At 47.3% G+C, this 22130-nt stretch overlaps 1 protein-coding gene across 6 annotated transcripts in view; it reads right to left on the bottom strand.

The window, feature by feature from the left end:
* LOC128345133 (cyclic AMP-dependent transcription factor ATF-7) overlaps positions 1-20551 on the bottom strand; it is a 170841-nt gene extending 150290 nt beyond the window's left edge. For 5 of the 6 annotated variants that reach the window (XR_008316277.1, XM_053296593.1, XM_053296596.1 and 2 more), the window contains exon 1: positions 20389-20551. The gene's annotated coding sequence lies outside the window, so the exon portion shown is untranslated. Of the gene's footprint in view, positions 1-1584; positions 1653-20388 lie in introns of those variants that run through there. The other variant, XM_053296594.1, reaches the window with a different exon arrangement.
* Between the last annotated feature and the right edge of the window lie 1579 nt (positions 20552-22130).

The following is a 22130-nucleotide window of genomic DNA, read 5'->3' as shown; positions in this document are numbered from 1 at the left end:
CCTGAACAAATCTACCCTAAATAATAGCTGTTTTCAAATGGGACTCTGGCACCTTTGTTTACATCATCATTGTTATTATTCAGAGTGTTGAAATATCTTCAGATCCAAGGGAAGGAGGTAGGATTGTTCCAAGACAGAACTTAATGGAAGCAAAAACCCAACCCATCAGACCATACAACCAGGAGAATTCTCTGCTTATCCAGGCAAGTTGCTTTTCTACTGGACATTGGTGTATTTGAGATATTGGAGGTTGCATAAACCATCTTATCAATGTTATTGTAGACCAACTGTATACCAGCAGCAAAGGGCACTAGATTTTTTTTTTTTTTTTAAGGAGCCAGTAGCATTTAGGCATCAGCCCAACAGAGTGCAGAATAAATGTTTGAAATTCTTAGGTCTGAGTATCAAATTTTTAGTTATCCAAGCAACAAGGCACTGCTCATTTTTCCAGGTCCACCCATAACAATTAACAAACAGTAACAATAGCAAATAGCAAACAGTTTCAGTTGGTGCAGTCCAGTCCTATCTACTATACACACATATCCACATTGACTATGGTACTAGTAAGATCTGCGGAATCAGGGATCTAGTTCCCCACACCTCTGTGCTGGGATAAGTGAAGATGTCTGTAAAACCAAGACTTAACCATGGCAGAACATCAGTGCACTTACTGTCTTATCTAATCACAGTTTTTTACTTTTGCTTTATCAACAGCAATAACTATGATTTCAGCATTCACATGACCAAACAACATGAATAGAATTAGGCTAAAAAGAGGACCAAGTGACTCCATTCCATGGCTCAGCTTGGCTAGACATTGGGGTGCACTGTTCTGCAATCCAGTGGAACACCAGGTGATCATGCTGCTCCTTGTCCAGTCAGCTAGAAAATCCATATCCCGATCATAAGTATATTTCTTCAGGAGCTAACCCCTACTAGGTGCTGAACCGGTTCACTTTGGTTCGCGGTCAAACCAACCCAGTTTGGACTGGCCTCAAAAAAGGTGGCTAGTCCATGATCCAACCAAATCAGACCCAGTTCGATTTCAACCAGTTTTAAGGTTTGAATGGTTATGGTGGCTGCCATTGTGTCTGCTATGTTTACTCGTTTTCTTGCTTGCGGATTGGCTTCTTCCACTGCCTTCCAATTGATTTGTGATCTCCTTTGCTCTGGTTGGCATACTGTCATTCAAAATCAAATGTTGTCAGGGCAACTCTGCCGTTATTGGTGGGGAGGAGGAGACAAGGGCAGGGGGAGCAAAAATGAGGGAATTTAAAAATGTATTTTCCAAGTGTATTCACTCTGCCTCTGGGTTCTGGAGGAAGAGAGCTGGCCTTGCTGTGTTCCCTGTGCCTTGCTACTGGACCCTGCTGTGTGTTGCTCTGCTGGGCCTTGCTGTACCTGTGCTGCCTTGCTGTACCTATAGTCTGCTTTGCTGGACCTTAGTCAGAGGCTTATCTCTTAACCCACCCACCCCTTTGCAGTGCCAAATGCTTTTTGTTTTCCTAAGTTATAGCACTCCAGTGACTTAACTGATTGTTGTGGTTTTTCTTTCTGTTCTTGGGGGGGGGGGGAGTGGACTACCTGCTGGTCCAGATCTGCCCTCCCGCCAGCTGTCAAATGCCAGTATGTGCTGCTCAGCCTGATTGCCTGAGCTCCCTCCTGCTCAGACTCCAGCTGAATATGCCGAAAGATGACCATGTCAGATTGATAAGGCCCCTACCACCACAGATCCCCTTGGTTTTAGGTTAGAGTTCTTTCTTTTAAAAGGGCCTAGTTTGAGGAAAGGGATGTCCTCCAAGAGGGTGAAGGGCAGAGCTAGAAGCAAGTTTGTGGGCAGAGGGAGGGGTGATGCTGGTTGGCAACAAGAGAGGCGAGAAAGGCCTACTACCCAAGTAGCCTCTGTCTCCCGAGAGGTCACTGCATGCAGGCTTACCTATCTGGTGCCGCCTGCTCCCGCAGCGCAGCTGCCTGTGGCGGCTGAGGTAGAAGTAGAGGGGGCTTCTCCTATCAGGGAAGAAGCTCTTCCCTTGGTGGGAGTGGAGGAAGTGGTGTTGACAGCTGCAAGCCCAACCAGATTGCTCTCTCCATCCTCCCCAACCCCATCCAAGACTGAGGAGGAACAGGAAGTGCTTCCACTTCCTGGACCTTCTCAGTGCCGGGTGGCGGCGGCTCCCAGCAGGAAGCAGCAGCCCCAGTAGTACCACCATCAGGACTGACAGCAGCAGAGTGTGGCAGCACTTTCAGCACCGTGATGGTGACTCTACACATGTTGTCTGCACCCACTGCAAGGAACAGGCCAGCAGGGGTAAGGACACTAAGAATCTTGGGATGTTGGTGATGATGAGGCACCGGCAACATCATCAGGGATCCCAGGGATCCTTGCTCCTGCTGGTAATGCAGGGCTGCCTGACGTGCCCTCGTCTAGCAGCAGCAAGGCACATGCTCCTACTCTCAAGCAGGGGACACTGCCAATTGCACAGTGGGTGCAGTCATGGGCAAGAGGTCTGGTTGGTCAGAGGCTCATCTCATCACCCGGACCACTGAGCTGATGATGGCTCTGGACGAGCAGCCATTTCGCGTGGTGGTGGACACCAGCTTCTGCCAGACATTTTGACTGTTTGCCCTGGACTATCCCCTCACACACCACCTTCAGCAGGCGGGTGGTGCCCTCCCTGTAATGGACATGGAGGGAGGTCATGTAGCAGCCCTGACACCAGCGTGCATTTCACTATGGATCAGCTGTAGTGGGATGCATGCTGCCTACGTGTCTCTCACGGTGCACTGGTGGTGGTAGTAGCGGCAGGAGAGTGAGGGGGCATCTGCTACTGGAGGCATGGCCAGCCCCTCCCATTCAGCAAAGCACAGGTGGGCTGTGCTGCAGGTGGAGCCACTGGACACTGACCAAACGGCAGATGAGCTGTTGACATCCTTTGGACACCAGGTGGAGGGATGGCTGTCTGGGTAGCCAAACCTTTGCTGGGGGTTCCTGGTCACCGACAATGATGCCAACATGTTGTAGGCAGCCTATCAGCTGCAGTTTGTGTCCATCCATTGTATGGCACACACTCTGCACCTGGCCATGACAAATGCAATTGGCCTTAAGGAGTCTAAGAACAGGCAACATCAAGGCCTCCCCCCATGAAGGCCCTGCTTCTGCCATGGCTGCTTTTGTGGAGAAGTGCCACAAGATAGCAGGCCACTTCCACTGGAGCAAAAAGGCTAGGTAGCTGCTTGGGGAGAGGCAGCATGAGCCCTGCCTACCTGAACACCTGATCCCCCAGGATGTTCAGACCCGGTGTAACTCTGCCTTTCTCTTGCTCCAGCACCTGCAGGAACAAGAGGTGGCCATCCATGCCATGGCAAGGAAGTGTGGCTTGAGAGTTTGTGACCTGACCAACACAGACTGAGAGCTCATTTCCGAGGTTGCCTTGACTCTTGAGATGTTCCCTGTTGCCACAACCAGCTTGTGTGCTAAGACAGCAATACTGAGCCAGGCTTTGCCCGTCACTCTTCTCCTAGAGAAGATGATGGGCGAGCTCCAGACCTCACTGACCAATGGGGAAGCATATGCCCTGGCAGGTTGGCTGAGGATTAGAGTGGTGGAGCGGCTCAGCAACACCTTGGGTCAATCAGCAGAGCATGTTTTGTCCGGCCTATGTGGCCAAAGGATGAAGGGCAATGCTGTCACACCAATAAGCTGTCCACATGGAGGGACCTCCTCGTTCAAGAGGTTAGGCAGCTTGAGGCTGGTCAGAACCAGAAGGAGGGTGCTGGGGTGCCTACTTTTGCACACCACCCACCACCACCAGCATCACCACCACTTCCCAGGCCAGCAACATGGTGTCCCTGGAAGCACACAGAAGGCAGTTCCACCCAGTGCCTGACATGGGGTGCCTTGGTGCCTTGCCAGGGGTATGGGAGGAGCCAACCAAGCCCTGCAGCAGTGTGGAGCAGTCTGTTCTGCAGTACCTGCAGGTGCTGGCAGACCTGGAGATGGAACCAGTCCAGTTTGGGGCAAAGTGTCATCAAGTCTGGCTGGACTTAGCAGTGGTTGCCAGATGGTTCTTCTTCTGCCCGCCAACCAGCTTCCAGAGCAAGATGGTGTTCTCCATGGCCAGGGCGACAACCCATCGCTCACACTTGGCTGCTGGCTTGGTGGAGCAGCTGGTCTTCCTGAAGGCCACCTCCCACTGTTGGGCTAACCCAGGATGGATGTGGAGGATGACTGACTTGTGGTCACTCCCACCCACTGCAACACCACTGTCAGCTCACCCCACCCTGGCCAATCCCCAAACCAGATGTGTCACAGTCTGCTGTTAGTGTTGCTGAAACACACAGACATGGACACAGGCATGCCCACTGCCAAGCTGAAGATGATGATGGACTGGTACCCTGAGGCCTAGTACCAATCGGAGGCTGTGGTGGAGCAGGCAGAAGGTTTGATTTTTTTGTTTTACTTGTGCATTATTGTTAACCTTCCCCGCCCCCCCCCCAAAGAAGCACAGACCACACACACACCCAACCATGACCCATGATGAGTGTGGACTGGTGCCCTGACATGTGTCAACCAGGCAGGCTGTCGGCACAGCCAGGGCTCAGCTAATCTGAGGCCAACTTATTCCAGACACAAAGAGAAGAAAGATGACTTCTTATCAAGTAACTATGTGGTTTTCTTTTTCTCAGCACTGTTTAATATGCTTGCTATGCTATTGCTGCTGTATGATTTATGACAGGCTATCTGGTTTTGCTGGATCTCAGGTGGACGAAGGCAGAATTTGGTTGTTTGCCTTCCTTGAGGTTTGGTCTGTGAGATTGTGTTGTGGTGAGAAATGGACAGTGGAGCTCAACCCTCTCTAGTTTGTGCAGTATTTTCTTGGTGATTATTTGCTGTGAGATTAGCTCCATGTGACTGTCCTTGAGGCTTCACTCAAGGCTCTGGTGGTCTGCTCTGTCTGCAATCTGTATTGCAAGGTATACTTAGTCAAAATGGGGCTGAAGAGGTTGTTGAGCTCAGATTAGGGCTATGCTTGCAAAGGGTGCTGCTGCGGCTGCTGTAGCAATTGAGTCATAATTATGTGCTAGTGTGTGGGGGAGCAACTTGTACCAATGATGCAGCATGGGCACCTGGCACTGTGGCTCGCAGCTTCTGAGTCAATGATTCTTTTTTGGATTGTGTTTTGAGCCATGTTCTGTGTTGGGTTCCCATTATTCCCTATGGGTGAACCATTCGAACTGGTTTGCGAACTGGCAATCCAGTTTGAATTCCGTTTGAATTCAAACTGAACCAAGGAAACTGGTTCCACACACACCCTTAACCTCTATTGAATTTAAATCCCTACCATACTAAATATGCTCACAATCACAGCCTTAGGTCATCTTCTAGTTTGTGTGCAAGTCAGTATGAGTGGGAATATAATGCAAACTATTTTGTAATCATGCATCAAGAGAACATGGTCATGAACTGACAAAGAGGAGGAGCTGAAACACTGCCTTGCTACATTACACCTGGTGCCAAGACTGACCAGCACATCACATGGAGAAAGGTTCAATAATAAGAAACAGCCTTTCTGATGTATGATCATCCTCAAACAAGAAACACTATTAAGTGAATCAACAGGTTGTTTACCAGTAACCAATTATCCTGAGTGGTCCTCCTGCATTCAAACACATGGAATTGCATCTGAGCAGTTGACCCTTAGGGAAGTTTCCAAAACTACTCACAACACTGACATCTCCCTCAAGTGGCCAACATGACCATTAGGGAAGGGAGGTTATGACTGTCAGTACAGAAGCTCCTGGACAACTGTTGAGAGCAGATCACCCACAAACCAAGGATTCTGAAAGTAACAAGTAAGTTCTAAAAGTAAGTGAACAAGAAAGGTGATACCAACCAACAGGTGGATCATGTGAATACATGAGGTTCCCTCAAAAATAACTGAGTACAGGTAAGCAACCTGTTTATCTTTGCCATGGTTCTCTGCGTATGCACACATATGAGAAATTAGTTAGCTGACCTATATGGAGGAAGGTAAGTAAGACCAATACTTGCTTAAGAACCCTTCTTCCAAATGAAGAAGCTGCAGCAGATCTGATTCTAGTGCATAGTGCTGGATAAAGAGTGACACTGAAGACTATGTGGTAACTTTACAAATGTCTGGAATTCAAACACTGGGTAAGTTAGTCGCTGGAGATCCCACTGTTCTGGTGGAATGAGCTTTAATAGGAAGCAACAGATTTAGAGATTTATAAGCAAGACCCAATGAGTGTCTCTCTTTGGAAATCCCCTAGCCCTTATTCTTCCCTAAATAAGGTTGCATCATCCCTGAATTGTTCTAAAGCTCTTTGACCATCCAGCATGTGAAGACTTTTCTCCTCTAGACTGGAGGGGAAAGGTAGCAGTATAATATCTCAGCTGATATGGAACGAAGTAGATATCTTTGGTTGGAAAGAAATAGCTGGTCTCAGAACAACTTTGTCTTCATGGAATCTAAAATATGGGGAAAGAGTTCTTAATACAGACAGCTCACAAACTCTTCTAGCTAACATAAGAGCTGTTACTTCATAATGACATAAGTACTGTTATAAGTGATATCTTTAATGAAAGATATTTAAGTGAAACCGTACCCATAGGTTCAAAGGGTTTGGAAATCAAAGCTGACAGGACTTAAAGAGAGATTCCACTGTTGAGTATGTTATTTTATGGTTGGAAATAGGTTTAACCCTCTTGGTAAACTCTTGGTCATGGGATGAGGAAAAGAACTCCATAGAGGAGTCTACTCCTGGATGAAATGCTGATATGGCTGCAAGAACCTTTAGAAAGATGTTAGAAAGACTATAGATTTTAAAGATAAAATGTAACAGAAGCCTTTTCAGGATTAAAGTCATGCTCTCTAGCATGAAAAGAAAATATTTTCCACTTAGAAGCAGGATTTTCTGGTGGACTATTCCCCCCCACCCCATTCAAGAGAATATTGTCTAGTAAATCCATAACTTGATCCAATTGTCATTTCTCCATGCAACCACCAAATCGTAGTGAAGAACCTTGCTGTTTTCTTGTGACAAAAGATCTGGAGCTGGTAGAAGTCTGCAGTAAGATTCCTGCAACCTTTGCAGAAGTAGGAAGTAAATGATCTTGGCTACCATGGGGTTATCAGAATGCAGTCTGTTCCTTGTGTTAAGATGATGTTGAAAACTCTTGGGATTATTTTAAAAAAGAAAACAGAAACTGATAAAATAGCATTTCCATTCAGCTCATGATGAAATCTCCTAGACAATGTGTTCTCCCATCCCATCCTGCTCTGGAACACAAATTCTTTTTATTTTGTTGACTTGAATCACAAAGAGGTCTAACTTTTGTACCCCACTGTTGGAAGATTGGTTTAAGATGCCATGACATGCTACATTTGTGAATCTGAGGAGAGCATGAGTCCCTGCTGAGAGAGTCTGCCACATTCTCTATCTCTTGGGCATGTATGACAATTGAAGTAACTTTGTGTTGGACAGATCATCCCCAAATGGCCATTGGCAGACCACACAGGGATCTTCAAACATTTCTCTCTTCTTGTTAGCCTACTTTCCAATAGGCTTATGAGATCGCCCGGCAGAGAGAGAGAGAGAGAGTCCGTCACTATCAACTTCACAACGCCTGGATCAATATGAACCAAATTGGGTGCAGTTGTAGGGACACCTCAACAGCATAGTTTGTGATGATGTCATCCACCCAAATTCAAGATAGCGGATGCGTAAACTTTTGAGGCGCAAGTGGGCTAACTTGTGAACCATCTAACCGATTTGAACCAAATTTGCTACAGCTGTAGGGACACATAGGGATGCCCAAATGGCGTGGTGTGTGATGATGTCATCCACTCTGTCCAGCTTAACCGATTTGAACCAAATTTGCTACAGCTGTAGGGACACATAGGGATGCCCTAATAATCACTGGGTCAGTGATGATGTCATCCACTTCAATTCAAAATGGTGACTGCCTAACCCATTTGAACCAAATTGGGTATAGTTGCAGTTGCACAGGGACACCTCAGCAGCATAGTTTGTAATGTCATCAACCCCAATCCAAGACAGCAGACGTGTAAACTTTTGAGGCACAAGTGGGCTTTGTGGACCACTTAACTGATTTGAACCAAATTTGCTACAGCTGTATGGACACACAGGGAGGCCCCAATGCTGTAGTTTTTGATGACGCAATCCACCCCAATCCAAGATGGAGGATGCATGAACATTTGAGGTGCAAGAGATCTAACTTGTGGACCTTGATTTGAACCAAATTTAGTCCAGTTGTAGAGACAGTGAAAGGAAAGTAGGTTGATTAGTTCTTACTAGAATAACTTTTATAAGTAAGCTACAGTTGTCATGTGGTCACTTGTCACTTGTACTTTCTACTCATTATCATAGAGAGAAACTATCTTAGTGCCATGAATAGTGCCAGGGGTCCAAACAGTTTACATGGAGTTCCTGATGGTCTGTCAACCACAAGTCACTGATTTTGTGTTCTTGATAATGAACACTCCATCCCATCAGTGATGCATCTGAAGTGATTAAAATAGTTGGTTGGGGCAATTGGAAAGGAATCCCTGAAAAGAGATGTTCTCCTTGTAGTCACAATTGTAAGGATGGTTTAATCTTTTTTTGGAATAATTAAGCTTTTGGATTGACAATCCTTTTGATGGTAGAATACCAACATAAACCAAAGTTGACATGGTCTCATTCTAGTGGAATGGGCTAGTGGAATCACAGCTGTGCATAAAACCAGAAGGCCCAGTAAACAGTTATTTTCATCCACCAAGTTGGATGAGAGAAACAGTCCCAGATTATCTTCTGAATATGCACATCCCTGGATGCGCATCTTTTTTCATGAGAGTCCAAAACCACACCTACAAACAGAATAGCGCAAGATGGAGCCAACTGAGACTTTTCCACAACTGAGACATATTCCAAGACCCTGAAGTAGATCTAGGACAGTTAAGTTGAGTTATCAACTGATTAGTATTGGAAGATGCAATAAACCAGTCCTGTAGGTAAGAATAGATCTTGATATTTTTGTATCTCAAAAATGCAATTACTGTATTCATGCATTTTGTGAAGATCCTGGGGGCCAAAAGGAAGACCTTTTAACTGATTTAAAAATACTCTATTCCTAATGTGAGACAAATGTAATAACTGTGTTGAGGTCTGATGAGTACATGAAAATACATATCCTTCAAGCTGATGACTAAAAACCACTCTTATATGTAAAGGATAGATCACTTGCATGGAAATCCTGAGCTTTCTAGTCAGAATGTTGTTGTTCAGTAATCTAGAATTGGTCTCAGACTTCCACCCCTCTTTGGGGTTTGGAAGTATCTTGAATACTTCTTGTACACCACCTAGAGATGCACATATCAGGTTGTATAGAAATATGATAAATAAATAAAATCCCTGATGCTGAATGGCAGGTGAGACATAATCTATTGTGTTTCTCTCTAAAATGGTTTTGACTTCCTCTGTAGGAGTAGAAGTGCTGTGCATGTATTGTATTCCTGCAAACCTGGGAAGTGTGTGAAACTTGACTGCATACTTGAGCTTTACAATCAAAAGAGCTCATGAGTCACTTGTTATTTCCTGCCAGTCTTTGAAAAAGTGGGATAATGGAAGTGTCACCTGTACAGTCAATGTGTGGTCCTGAAGAACACTCTGAAAATGGTGGTCTTGAATTGAAGTCAAGATGTCAAATATATTTTCCAACCTCAGATCATTTAACTTCATTCTGACTAGAAAGTCCAAGATGATCAGGGCCTGGAGCACCTTCCTCATGAGGAAAGGCTACAGCATCTACACCATTTTTAGTTTGGAAAAGAGGCAACTACATGCCTCAAGACTGGTGATCAGGGATGTCCATATTGAGACTGCTCCATCCAGTGAGGGCGAGACACTACATGCTGATTATGTGACCAATACCACAAATAATTCTCATTATATGGTGAAGAATGTTCTGCATTCTGTATGTCACAAATTCTGTGTGAGAACCCACATTCCAGTCTAGAAGGAGTATTCCACAGACTCAGCAGTACCAATGTTGGCTGGGCTGCCACAGAAAAACCTGAAAGGACCATAAGCTTGAAAACCTTGTGAAGTATGCTTTGATCTCAAAGCCTCTAAAGGTCTAACTTCTTGTCTCTATCAAAAACACTGATGTCAAAGATCCTCATCTGTTGTCTGCAAGCACACATGTCCTGGAGAAATGGAAGGAGGACCTTGATCAAATAGTCATAAATCTTCCTCAAGCACTACAAGAGCAACTAAATACTGATGAACTGAGATGGGGTAGGCCCCTACAAACAAACAAATGGATCATAGAACAGATCAATCCAGAATTTTAACTCAAGGCACAAATGGACCTTGTGGCCCTCTTGTAGACAAATGAGACAGAGCTCATGTCTATCAGTGGACAGAAGCTTGGCTCCACAGCTCTTATGCTTTTCTCTCTTTTTTGTGCTTATTAAACACCTGAAACAGAGCAACACAAAAAAGAGAAATGATAATCAATTCTCACTTTCCTTCACAGAATCTCAAAAAAAGAAATTCCACACCTCTCAGAAAGGAGCAAAATTCCCCGAAGTGCTGCTAGAACAGTGATCAGAAAGAAACTGGGGAGCCAACATGGTCCTGTTAGCTACATGAGGGTGATAACAGAGCATCACAAGAAGTAATAGAAGCTTCTGAAAAGGGTCAACTGTGCAGGTGCAACCCCATTTGTGTGAACGGGTTCCACCTTTCTAAGGTAACATAATTAATCTTTGTTGTGGTCCTTTGTTCATTCACACATACACAGAGGACCACAACAAAGATTAATTGTGTTACATTAGAAAGGGGGAACTCAGCCCCTTCCCATACTCTCCGTGAATTGGAGAGCATGGTAAACAGGATGTCCCTGCCCAGTAGGACAAACACTGGAAGTTTTTAATATAGTTCAGATAACTCTCTATTTATGATAATTATTTCTGTTCCCCTAGTTAACACTGCATGATCAAGCCATGCTTCAGTCAACTCAGACAACATCTTTGTCTGCTGTTTTGTTTTACAGGCTTATTGTATTTGCTCCACAGGAGCTAAAACGAAAGGGATAATAATGTGTTGGATAGCTGAGAAGAGAGTTCAGCTCCCAGGGTCCCAGGCCTTTAAACTGAATGGCAGAGGGTCAGCATGACACAGCACATTTGGGTAGCCTTTCACAAGTTGAGAGCAGTGTTCCCTCCAAGGCGTGCACACATGTGCGCACTCATACATTTTTTGATGTTCACTCCGTTAATTTTAGATCCTGCTCAAGCTTTCTCAGCTCCCTAAAAAAAATTTGGGTTTTAATCTCTCTTTTTAAAAAACTGTTAAATTATTTTAAAGTTTTTTGTATATGTTTTTAACTGGTTTTATGTTATTGTTAACCGCCCAGAGACGAAAGTTTGGGGCAGTGTACAAATTTGATTAAAATAAAATGAAATGAAATGAAATAAAATAAAAAAAAATTTTTTTTAAAGTTGAATCAGGAAGGCCCCACTCTGAATGCAAGTGTGCACACACTGTGTTGATAATGCCGCCCAGAACAAAACTCATTCCACACACAGGTGGAAAAAAAAAAGAGAAAACAGTGGTTGAGAGTTCCTGCTTTAGACACTAGAATTAAAGCTAGGGAGTCAACAGCACTCACTGAGCAAGGGACAGTTACTTCACAAATGAAGCATTCCTACCCATGTATGGAAAATGTGTGTGAAGCATCACTAGCATCTACAAAAACATGAGCTGAGACCACCAGTGCATGCAAGCACACATGAAGCTAGAGTAAAAAACTGACAACTGGCACAAGCTTTTGATGGGAGCTTTAAAACAAACAAACAAAAAACACACCACCGATGATATACTATCTTCATTGGCTCCCAATCTCTAGAGCCTTAAGCAGTTCGGCTTTCACCAGCTGGAAAGACAGATCCTTGGGGGAAAATGTTGAACAGTTTCTGGAGGAGGAACTTAAGGGTTGCATTAAGAGAACTGTTTCCCATCATATTATATGTGTTAACAAAATATTCCTAACCTTGGTAAGTTATCATAATTACTGCAGTTGTGAATTATCACTGTGTGTATCCTATATATATTTACATTTTATACATAGTTGTCAGAGAAAATACCTTCTACGTTTCATGGCCATTTGACTTCTCTATTTACAGTAAGGTGTATCCAAGAGAATGACTAGGTACCATTGAAATTAATGAGACTTAAGTTAGCCACAACTAAATTGCCCCATTTATTTAGACCGTGCTTAGTCATGACTAACTTTCTTTGGATACAATCCAATTTCCCCCTCTCTTTACCCATATATAAACATACCTGCCAGGTCAACAATACATGAATTTGATGAATCAGTCTGTAGTCCATCAAAGTTCGTTTGTCTTAAAGGTACCACAAGGCTCTGCTTTTACTGTGGAACAAAGCGCTCAGGAGCTCTAGATCAGTTCAAGTAATTGGCCTAAACTACAAACATGCATCTTATTAGATTTCTTCACAGCTCTAAATCAGAGTATGGACCTGAGAGATTTATCAGCAAAAGGGAAAGTGTGCCGTCGAGTTGATGTTGACTCCTGGTGACCACAGAGCCCTGTGGTTGTCTTTGATAGAATACAGGAGGGATTTACCATTGCCATCTCCTGCAAAGATTGAGATGATGCATTTCAGCATCTTTCCTATATCGCTGCTGCCTAATATAGGTGTTTCCCATAGTCTGGGAAACATATCAGCGGGGATTCGAATCGGCAACCTCTGGCTTGCTAATCAAGTCATTTCCCCACTGCGTCATTAGCAAAGTATCCTCAAACAGAAAAATACACACTGGGTATCAAGGGCATTTATTGCTGAAAAGAAACCTGCTGTTTCATGTGCCATAATGGAAGCCTGAGGCAATATTTTCTCTTGCATCTAGTAAAGATATTCTACCTGCTAGGCCAGGGTTTCTCAAGCTTGGGCCCCCAGATGTTGTTGGACTACAACTCCCAGAATCCCCAGACATGGCCTTTGTGGCTGGGGATTTTGGGAGTTGTAGTCCAACAACATCTGGGGGCCCAAGCTTGAGAAACCCTGAGCTAGGCAATCCGGGAGAGTTGGCACATATCACTAATATTCACCATACAGACAACAAGATGATATAGGCACTTTATTCATGTTGTCTTACTTCTCCAGTTGGGAACCAAGTTAAAAACAAAACATACACGAAAAGATTAAACCAGTTGTGAGAGTACTCCATAAAACCTTATCAGGTATAGGATCTATATATTTAATTTTCCTGGGTGCACCTTAGAGTGTGTCCCGGTGCACAGCTGATTGGCTGGGCAGTGGAGCCGCTAGATTGGATGAGGCACATGCAGGAGGCCAGGCAGCGGCAATGGGGGGCCCGGACGCACGCAGGAGGCCAGGTGTTGGCGGGGGCGGGGGGGCCCGGCTGCGTGCAGGTGTCGGCTGCAGAGGCAAGGTGCCCATTGGAGGCCGGGGCGGGAGGGAAACGGGAGGTGGGACTTCTCTGTTGGCTGCCCGGGAGGAGGAACGGCGGTGGCGGTGCTCTTTTCGGCTGCCCGGTAAGGAGGGCCTGTGGCGGCAGTGAGGTCCGTCCTAAAATGGCTGCCTGCCACCCAGTGTGGTAAAATACTCAGTGCGGGTGGGTGAGGGTGGCCTGGGATGGGGAAAGAGGGCATGAGAGAGTGGGGCGGGCGGGAGGGAGGGGAGGGAGAGTTTGGCGGGCGGGCGGGAGGGGAGGGAGAGTGGGGCGGGCAGGAAGGGGAGGGAGAGTGGGGCAGGCGGGAAGGGGAGGGAGAGTGGGGCGGGTGGGAAGGGGAGGGGAGGGAGAGTGGGGCGGGCGGGAAGGGGAGGGAGAGTGAGGCGGGCAGTAAGAGGAGGGAGAGTGGGGCAGGCAGGAAGGGGAGGGAAGGGGAGAACAGCCAGCCCCAAAGAGCAAACAGATGCCCTGTGTGGGTCGGCTAGATTTAAAATATTTTGCTGACCCTGAGTAGGTTTCAGATTCAGATCTTTACAACCCTGAATGGATTGAAGGCTTGCTTATCTATCTATCTATCTATCTATCTATCTATCTATCTATCTATCTATTATATTTTTAAACCGCCCCATCCCAGAGGCTCTGGGCAGTACAACAACTTTTTTAAAAGACATAAAAACACACAATTCAAAACACAGTGCTAAAAACAATGCAAAAACAATTAAAAACCATTTAAAACCAATTAAAATACTTTTTAAAAACAGCAACACTTTACAAGCCTTCGAAGGCCAGGCCAAACAAATAGGTTTTTAAGGCTCTCTTAAAGGCCGACAGAGAACCTAAACTGCAGATATCTGCCAGGAGTGCATTCCTTAGACTGGGAGCAGCTACAGAAAAGGCCCGGTTCTGAGGCGCCACCAGACGTACAATGGAGACAGACCTCTCCAGCTGACCTCAACAAGTGATGGGGATCATACCAAAGAAGGCGCTCTCTAACGTAGTCCGGACCCAAGCCGTTCAGAGCTTTCAAGGTAATAACCAGCACTTTGTATTTCACCCCAAAACAAATCGGCAGCTAGTGCAACTGTTTTAAGACAGGCATAATATGGTCTCTCTGGGGTACTCAAGAGACCAATCTGACTGCCGCATTTTGAACTAACTGAAGTTTCTGAACTACGTACAGAGGCAGCCCCATGTAGAGTGCATTGCAGTAGTCAAGCCTGGAGGTTACCAGCTGATGCATCACTGTTTTGAGATCATTCTCTTCAAGGAATGGATGCAGCTGTCGAATCGGCCAAAGCTGATAAAAAGTGCTCCTGGCCATAGCCTCCATCTGAGATACCGTGGTGAGGCCTGGATCCAAGAGCACCCCAGAGCTGCGTACCTCTTCCTTCTGGGGGAGTGTAACCCCATCCAGCACAGGAAGATCTAACTCATCCCTTAAATTCCAATCCCCCACAATGGCCACCTCTGGCTTGCTTGGAGTCAGCTTCAATTTGTTACCCCTCATCCAGCCCATTACTGCCCGTAGGCAGGCATTTAAGGAGTGAATGCCATTTTCTGATGATGATGATGATGATGAAGATGAAGATGATAAAGAGAAATAGATTTGGGTATCATCAGCATACTAATAACACCCTGCACCAAATCTCCTGATGACCTCACCCAGTGGTTTCATGTAAATGTTAAAAAGCATGGTGACAGAATGGAGCCTTGAGGAACTCCATATAATGGCTTCCATTTTGAAGAGGAGCTGTCACCAAGCTCCACCATCTGGAATCTGCCTGAGAGATAGGAGTGGAACCACTGCAAAGCAGTGCCTCCTATCCCCAATTCCCCCAGGTGATCCAGAAGGATACCATGATTGATGGTATCAAACGCCACTGAGAGATCCAAAAGAACCAACAGAGTCACACTCCGTCGATTCCCCGGTAAAGGTCATCCATCAGGCTGACCAAGGCAGACTCTACCCCACAGCCCACACTAAAGTCAGTTTGAAATGAGTCTAGATAATCGGTTTCCTCCAAAACCTCCTGGAGCTGGTTAGCCACCACTCTCTCAATCACCTTACCCAACCATGGGAGATTGGAGACCGGCCTATAACTATCCATCACTGAGGGATCTAGGGAAGGCTTCTTAAGAAGTGGTCTTATCATTGCCTACTTCAAACAAGGAGGCATCCTACTCTCCCTCAGCGATGAGTTAATGTTATATTACCTAAGCCATTTCCTACAATCTCCCAGCTAGATAGAAGCAGCCAATTTGGGCAAGAATCCAGAGAACAAGTGGTAGGCCACACTGCCCCAAGCAGCTTGTCCACGTCATCAGGCATCACAGATTAAAACTGATCCAATCTAATACTGCAAGAGGGATTGCTGGACACCTCCCCCATAGAACTTGCAGAAATAGCAGAGTCCAAGTTGGCCTGAATACAGGAGATTTTGTCCGCAAAGAACCAATTAAAAGCATCGCAGCAGAACAAAGTCCCCGGGGATTGGAAGGAGCCTGAATCAAACTCCTCACAACCTGGGACAGTTCTGCCGGATGCGAACCCACCGAAGCAATGCATGCAGACCAGAATTAGTTTTTGCCACACGCACCGCCTCCGCATAAACCTTCAAAAGGGCTCTATGCTGTGTCCTGTCACATTCAAGTCGAGTTCTCCTCCATTTGAGCCCCAGTCGCCTACCTTACTGCTTTAGACCCCGTAACTCCTCTGTATACCAAGAGGCCACTTTTAAAGCAGATTGGAAGGGACGCTTAGGAGCGATCATGTCTACTGCCCTGGTGAGTTCCTTATTCCAGGTTCCCACCAGGGCATCGACAGAATCACTGGCAGGACCATCATCAAAACCCTCCAAGGCTTTTTGGAATCCTGCTGGACCCAACAGCCATCTCGGGCAAACCATCTTAATAGGTCCTCCACCCCTGCAGGGCTGGATTGTGGCTGTGAAACCAACCTTAACCAGGTATTGGTCCGTCCACGACAATGGGGAAACAACCAGATCCCCCACCCACAGAACACCCCCCTGATCCGAACAAAAGAACAAATCGAGTGTGTGGCTGGCAACATGAGTTGGTCCTGAAAGTAGTTGGGATAGGACCATAGTTGTCATGGCCGCTATGAACTCCTGAGACGCACCAGACAAGTCAGCCTCACAATGGATATTGAAGTCACCCAGAACCAAAAGTCTGGGTGACTCCAACACCAACTCCGAGACCAGCTCCGTCAGCTCAGTTAGAGAGTCAGTTGGACAGCGGGGTGGACAGGGAATAGAATCCCCAGTGTATCCCTAGTTGCCAGCCTCAGAAAGACACACTCAATTTCAAAGTGCTGCCCAACTATAAGTTTAGGCACATATATAATCAAACACTTGGTATCTGATCCTGGGTCTCCATGATCCTAGTCCAACACTAACCACTACACACACTTGCTCAACCACTACACTTCCTTCACAAGCAAATAATAAGGAAGGCGTGTACTCTTTTCAGACCACTGACAGTTCAGTTAGTGCATCTCATTGCCCAACCTGAGCTTTTGCATTCACTCAACCAGTATTGTGCAGGTGGCTACATATCTACTCACCCGAGTAGATTAGGAGCTATGAGGGTCTTCGCCAGAGGAGTGGCTAACTTTCTAAAAACTGATTTATTGCTTTACAGAGGATCTGTCTCATATAAACATGGCCTTGTTCCCTACCTTTTTCTTATACTTGCATATGACTAGGCCTGGTATGAGGGGAAGCCTCTCCTATCAGAACCATCTGTCTGTGTCTATCTTCACTGTATTTGCGGAGGCTTTGAACAACTTATTGTTAGCAAGGTTCAGTGCAGCAAAGTTTAAAGACTCTGGCACCAGATCCATTTATATTATATGTGAACACCAAACCCAAAAGCAGCATTTAACAGGTGGAAGGCCCAATATCTAACTGTAGCTAGTTAGTATGGACTGGACACTTTTCAGAGGTAAAATATGTCTTTGGCTCATAGCTTAAGCTGCATGAAACAGTTTAGCTATCTTGTGTAAAATATATTTATCATATTTTTATACCGCCTAATATGTAGATCTCTAGGCAATGTACAGATTTTAAAATATATGTATTTCTGAAGGTTTCAGAATGGCACTCTTTATTTAGAAGTACACACGATTTCGTTCCTCATCTGCTTTATTGGTGTCAATTTACTTTCCTATGTGGACAAGTAATTAGGAAATGCACAGCATAACATAACCATTAGCATAAGGGAAATGTTCTGCTTTAAATTACAACACAGAGCAACATAGTACAGTGGTTAAGGTTGCAATCCTGTTCATGCTTACCAGAGAGTAAGCCTCATTCAGTATAGTGTGACTTGCTTTTGCATAAACATGCAAAGGCTTGTGGTGTAAAAGTGAGAGCCTGGAAGTCCCCAGTTCAAATATCACCTCAGCCACAAACTGATTGAAGGCAAGCTACTCTCTCTCAGTCTCGGTCTCCTATTGGCTATTTGGGGTGGATAAGAACACTTGCTTGTGGAGCTGCTGTTACTGGGATTGAGTGCAAGCATTTGTGTGCAAGCAGTGGCCAACATCCAGCAGAGCTTTACATGTCCTGCATGGAGTGGCTGCTGTGCCCTTCACGGGACTGCACAAGACAGGCAATTGTGCAAGTAGCATTTCTGCACATTTCCCAGGGCCGGACTGGGAGCACTGAGAGGGTGGTGGAATGTATGTGGGGAGGGTGCCGGGTTTTGAGCAGAATGGGTACTTACGGGTGGGAGTATTCATTGCTGCTGAGTGCAGTGGGGTGCAGGGGCACCCCGTGGGTGGGGCACACCGGGAATATTCCCTGTTGCCCTGTGGGCCAGTCTGAGCCTGACATTTCCCCATTGGTATCTTGAAAGGATAAGAGGTAGCACTGCTTGTGCAACTGCAGTCCTGACGCTTGCCTTTAAAGAGCACAGCATGCTGTGCTGCATGTTGGCCACTCAAGATGAGCTATAAAAATGTAGGTACTATTTGCATGTAGAGGTTCCAGGTTCAATCTTTGGTACCTCCCGTTAAAGGTTCTTGGATAATGGTTGGGAAAGGCTCCTCCCTGAAACCCTGGAGAACCTAGGGTTCTCTGCCAGTCAACCTAGAAAATTCTGGGCTAGATGTACCAATGGTCTTACTCAGGATAAGACAGCTCTCTGTGTCCACATAATGCTGTATGTAACTATCAGAATAGCCACTGGAAGTAAGACACGTCCAACCAAACTGGTAGAGGGGGTACTGCAGGACCTACATTGTTTTGTTTTGTTTGTTTTTAATACAAAAGGTCCCATTACAACATCAGGGATATTTCAAGATGTTGTAAAGCCTGGTATATGTGCCACACAATATTGCAATGGAGTCTGTTTGGGCGGGGCGGGGGGGTGATAGATGGAGCATGGGAAGAATAGTCAGCATGCATTAACTGACAGTTAAGGGCTACTTGACCCATTTATATACTGTATAAATATGCCAACCTATTTGAAATCCCAATTTCAGTTCAGTGTGGATAGGCAACAAACAGAATAAACCCCATTTGCTGCAAATAATTCTCAGCAAAACCAGCCAGCAAGAATAACCCATTTCAAACTCTTGTTAAATGTAGCTGAAGACAGTTACATTAAAGTAGTCTTTGCCCAACTCACAGGGATAACAAAGGTGGCATTGATCACCATGGTCACCACACAGATACCACCTTTTACAGTCAATTTGTTTGTCAGATAGTTTTTGCCACCCACATCTTCCTATAATCAGACATCCCACATCAAAATAATCCTGGCAAACCCCATGAGACTTCATGGAATGCCTCATCCCACCACCCACTGTATAAGGAGAGAGCCAGTGTCACAAACCAGCAACATCAGGCAGCTACCAAGACACCAGCACTTTGCAAGGACCCACCAGTGCCAACTCCTGACTAGCTGTCGCTGACAAGCAGCAGCCCCACCACTGCTTGCAGAAGGACCCCCAGGAGGTTCCGTCCCCCCATCTCTGAAATGCTACTATCTAAAGCAGCCACAGAAGGGAGTATACCCAGACACAAACAGAGCAGATGCCTGCCTCTCCATCAAGTGGGCCAGGGTAGCAAGGTGCAGTCACCACCTCCACTCATCATTGCCCTCTTGAGGCACAGTAGGTAGGATTGGGCCACTGGGGAACAATCAGAAGGGGAACCACCAAGAAGGCTCTCCGAAGCCTGGAACTGGCGCTGCACAGACCACTCGACTCTCACCAAGCCACTACCAGCACATACTTCCATAACAGCCCTCATGAGAGAGTCACGTTTTCTACTGGGGCATCATTTCAAGTAAGAGCTCTCACTGACCGCTGAAAAAACAACTGTCTCAAGTCAACCACGCCACCCAGTTCTCCTTTCCCACAAATCTTAGGTTTTCCTATTGCTGCTATAATAGGCCCCTTGGATTTCCCCCCACCCCACTGGCCTCCTCCCTTTCAACTTTCACTCCACACGCACGCACCAAGGTACCGACACGGCTCCCAACCCATCTGGGGATCTCCTTCCTCCACTCCCCCTCTCCCATCACCATCCAAGCTTATGGACTCACACACCCCTCCCCCGCCCGGCCACCGCCCGGGTCCCTTCTTAGAGCTTCCTGGCAGCCCCTCAAGCCCCGCCCAGTCCCAGGAGACGGGGTGGGCTCTAACTCCAATCTCGCGCCCTTACTGGCTGCGCCGCCCGCCACTCGCATCCAACTACGGTGCTAATGGACGCGGCCGAACTGCCAATCACAACGAGGCGGAACCCACCTCGCAAGTCTTGGAAGAGTTCGGTTTTTCTAGAGGGGAGAAGGGGAGAGAGAGTGAGAGCAGCAGAGGCTGTGACCCAACTCACCTCAGAACTGGAGAATGAGGGGAGAATGAAACTGAGAGGCCGCTGTGGTTTCCCCCCCTCAGAGCCCCGTGCCCTTCCGCCTTGCGCCGCCACTAACGGGGCTCTCCCCACTCTCGAGCTGCGGCCCCCAAGTCTTGCTGTGGTGTAGTGCTGCCCCCCCTCCTTCCCGTCTGCGCTCGTGGGATTCTCGCGAGACTCAGCGAGGAGGCGTGCGCCTAGAGCGGCAGGGCCAATGAGAGCGAAGTGGGGTGGGATTAGGGCTTTGCAGAATTTCCCAGGCGGACCGTGTTAGCTGCTCGCGCGCTTACCATTCCTACGCCCCCAGTAAGGGAGCGCGCACACGCCTGTACAGTACGATGGAACTCAAAGCGATGATTCTCTTTTGGCTTGACACAGGTGATCCCCGCTAGGCGTTGCCGAAACATAAAGAAGCTGAGCCCCTGCATACAGACCACTCAGAGGGCTCCAAGCTGCAGCCCCGCTTTGCAGCTGACTGGCAGCCTCAGTTAACCCTTTCCTGGCAACTGCAGCACTGTCAAAGGCACTGAACTTCGTCCCAATGCTCACAATAAGGCAGGGACAGCTCACAGAAGGAGAGAGAAGAGAGCAGCTGCCAGCCAGCTCCAAAGGAAGAGCCACACGCACACCCCAGATCCAGGAGGGACACAGAAGATGCCCCCTGGAGCAGTTGCCAGATGCCAGGCTCCACAAGTAGCCCAGGCACGAGGCACACTCCCCCGTCTGCTCGCTCAGTAGGCATGCAGGGCTGGGCCACCCATTAACGCTGGGCAAATGGCCACCCAGGGCACTCAGCTGGTGGCAAGGGTGATGACATGTGTCCCCTACCACCCCTGTCCAGTTGCCCCCCTGGCCACAGTGGACGGGAGGACAAGCAGGCAATGGGGAGTGAACACTTGCCCTCCTTGCCACATGTGCCACCACCCCCTTCACTCTTGCCGTGGCCATCCCCATTGCCCAATCCGCGGCACCCCCCCACCCCACTGTATAGCATGCGTAGAAGGTAAAAGGGAGAACCCCTTCCTCCCCACACACACTGCTGCCGTTGCCAAGGGGCGACTCTGCCTCCCCATCAATCTACCACTGCCACCCCCTGCCAGCCTCCCAAATAACAGGCTAGTCAATCTGCAACCCATTTTGGGCCTTTGTGCGTGCACAGAGGCCATGCGTGTTACCAGGCGTGTGGGTGTAGGAGGGTGGGCATGTGGGGGAGGTGTCCCCCTCACCCACCTGCCCTGATGCTGCCACTTGCCACTCTTGCAGTGCCAGCAGGGTGGGAGAGTGAGTGGCAAAGTGTCGCCCACCCTCATTGGCACTGCTACCCTTTGCGTCTTGATGATGGCGCAGAGGGCGGGTGGGTGGGCGCAGTGGCACACTCAGGCAAATTGGGCACCTGGACCGCCCCCCGCCGTGAGCTCCTTGCTGCCACCGTGAGCCCCCCCTCCGCCACTGTCATTGCTGCCATGAGGCCAAACCAGTGACCCTTGCGCAGACAGTCAGTCCAGCGGGTCGCTCCCACTCCACCCGCCACCGCTACGGGGCCTGCCCCAACCCTGCTCCTGGCTGCACACATGGTGGCTAGAATACTTGTAACAGTCAGCAATTTGGCCTTGTGGTGATGGCAGACAACCCCTACACCTTGGGGGCCATGGGCAAGGGACCCATGGTCTGGGGGTAAGAGCACCTCCAGGCGGGTGAGTGATGCTGCACATCTGCCCACTCAC

This window comes from Hemicordylus capensis, chromosome 2 (genome assembly GCF_027244095.1).
Source record: "Hemicordylus capensis ecotype Gifberg chromosome 2, rHemCap1.1.pri, whole genome shotgun sequence".
NCBI classification, from domain to species: domain Eukaryota; kingdom Metazoa; phylum Chordata; class Lepidosauria; order Squamata; family Cordylidae; genus Hemicordylus; species Hemicordylus capensis.
This window is presented reverse-complemented; position numbering and strand designations above follow the sequence as displayed.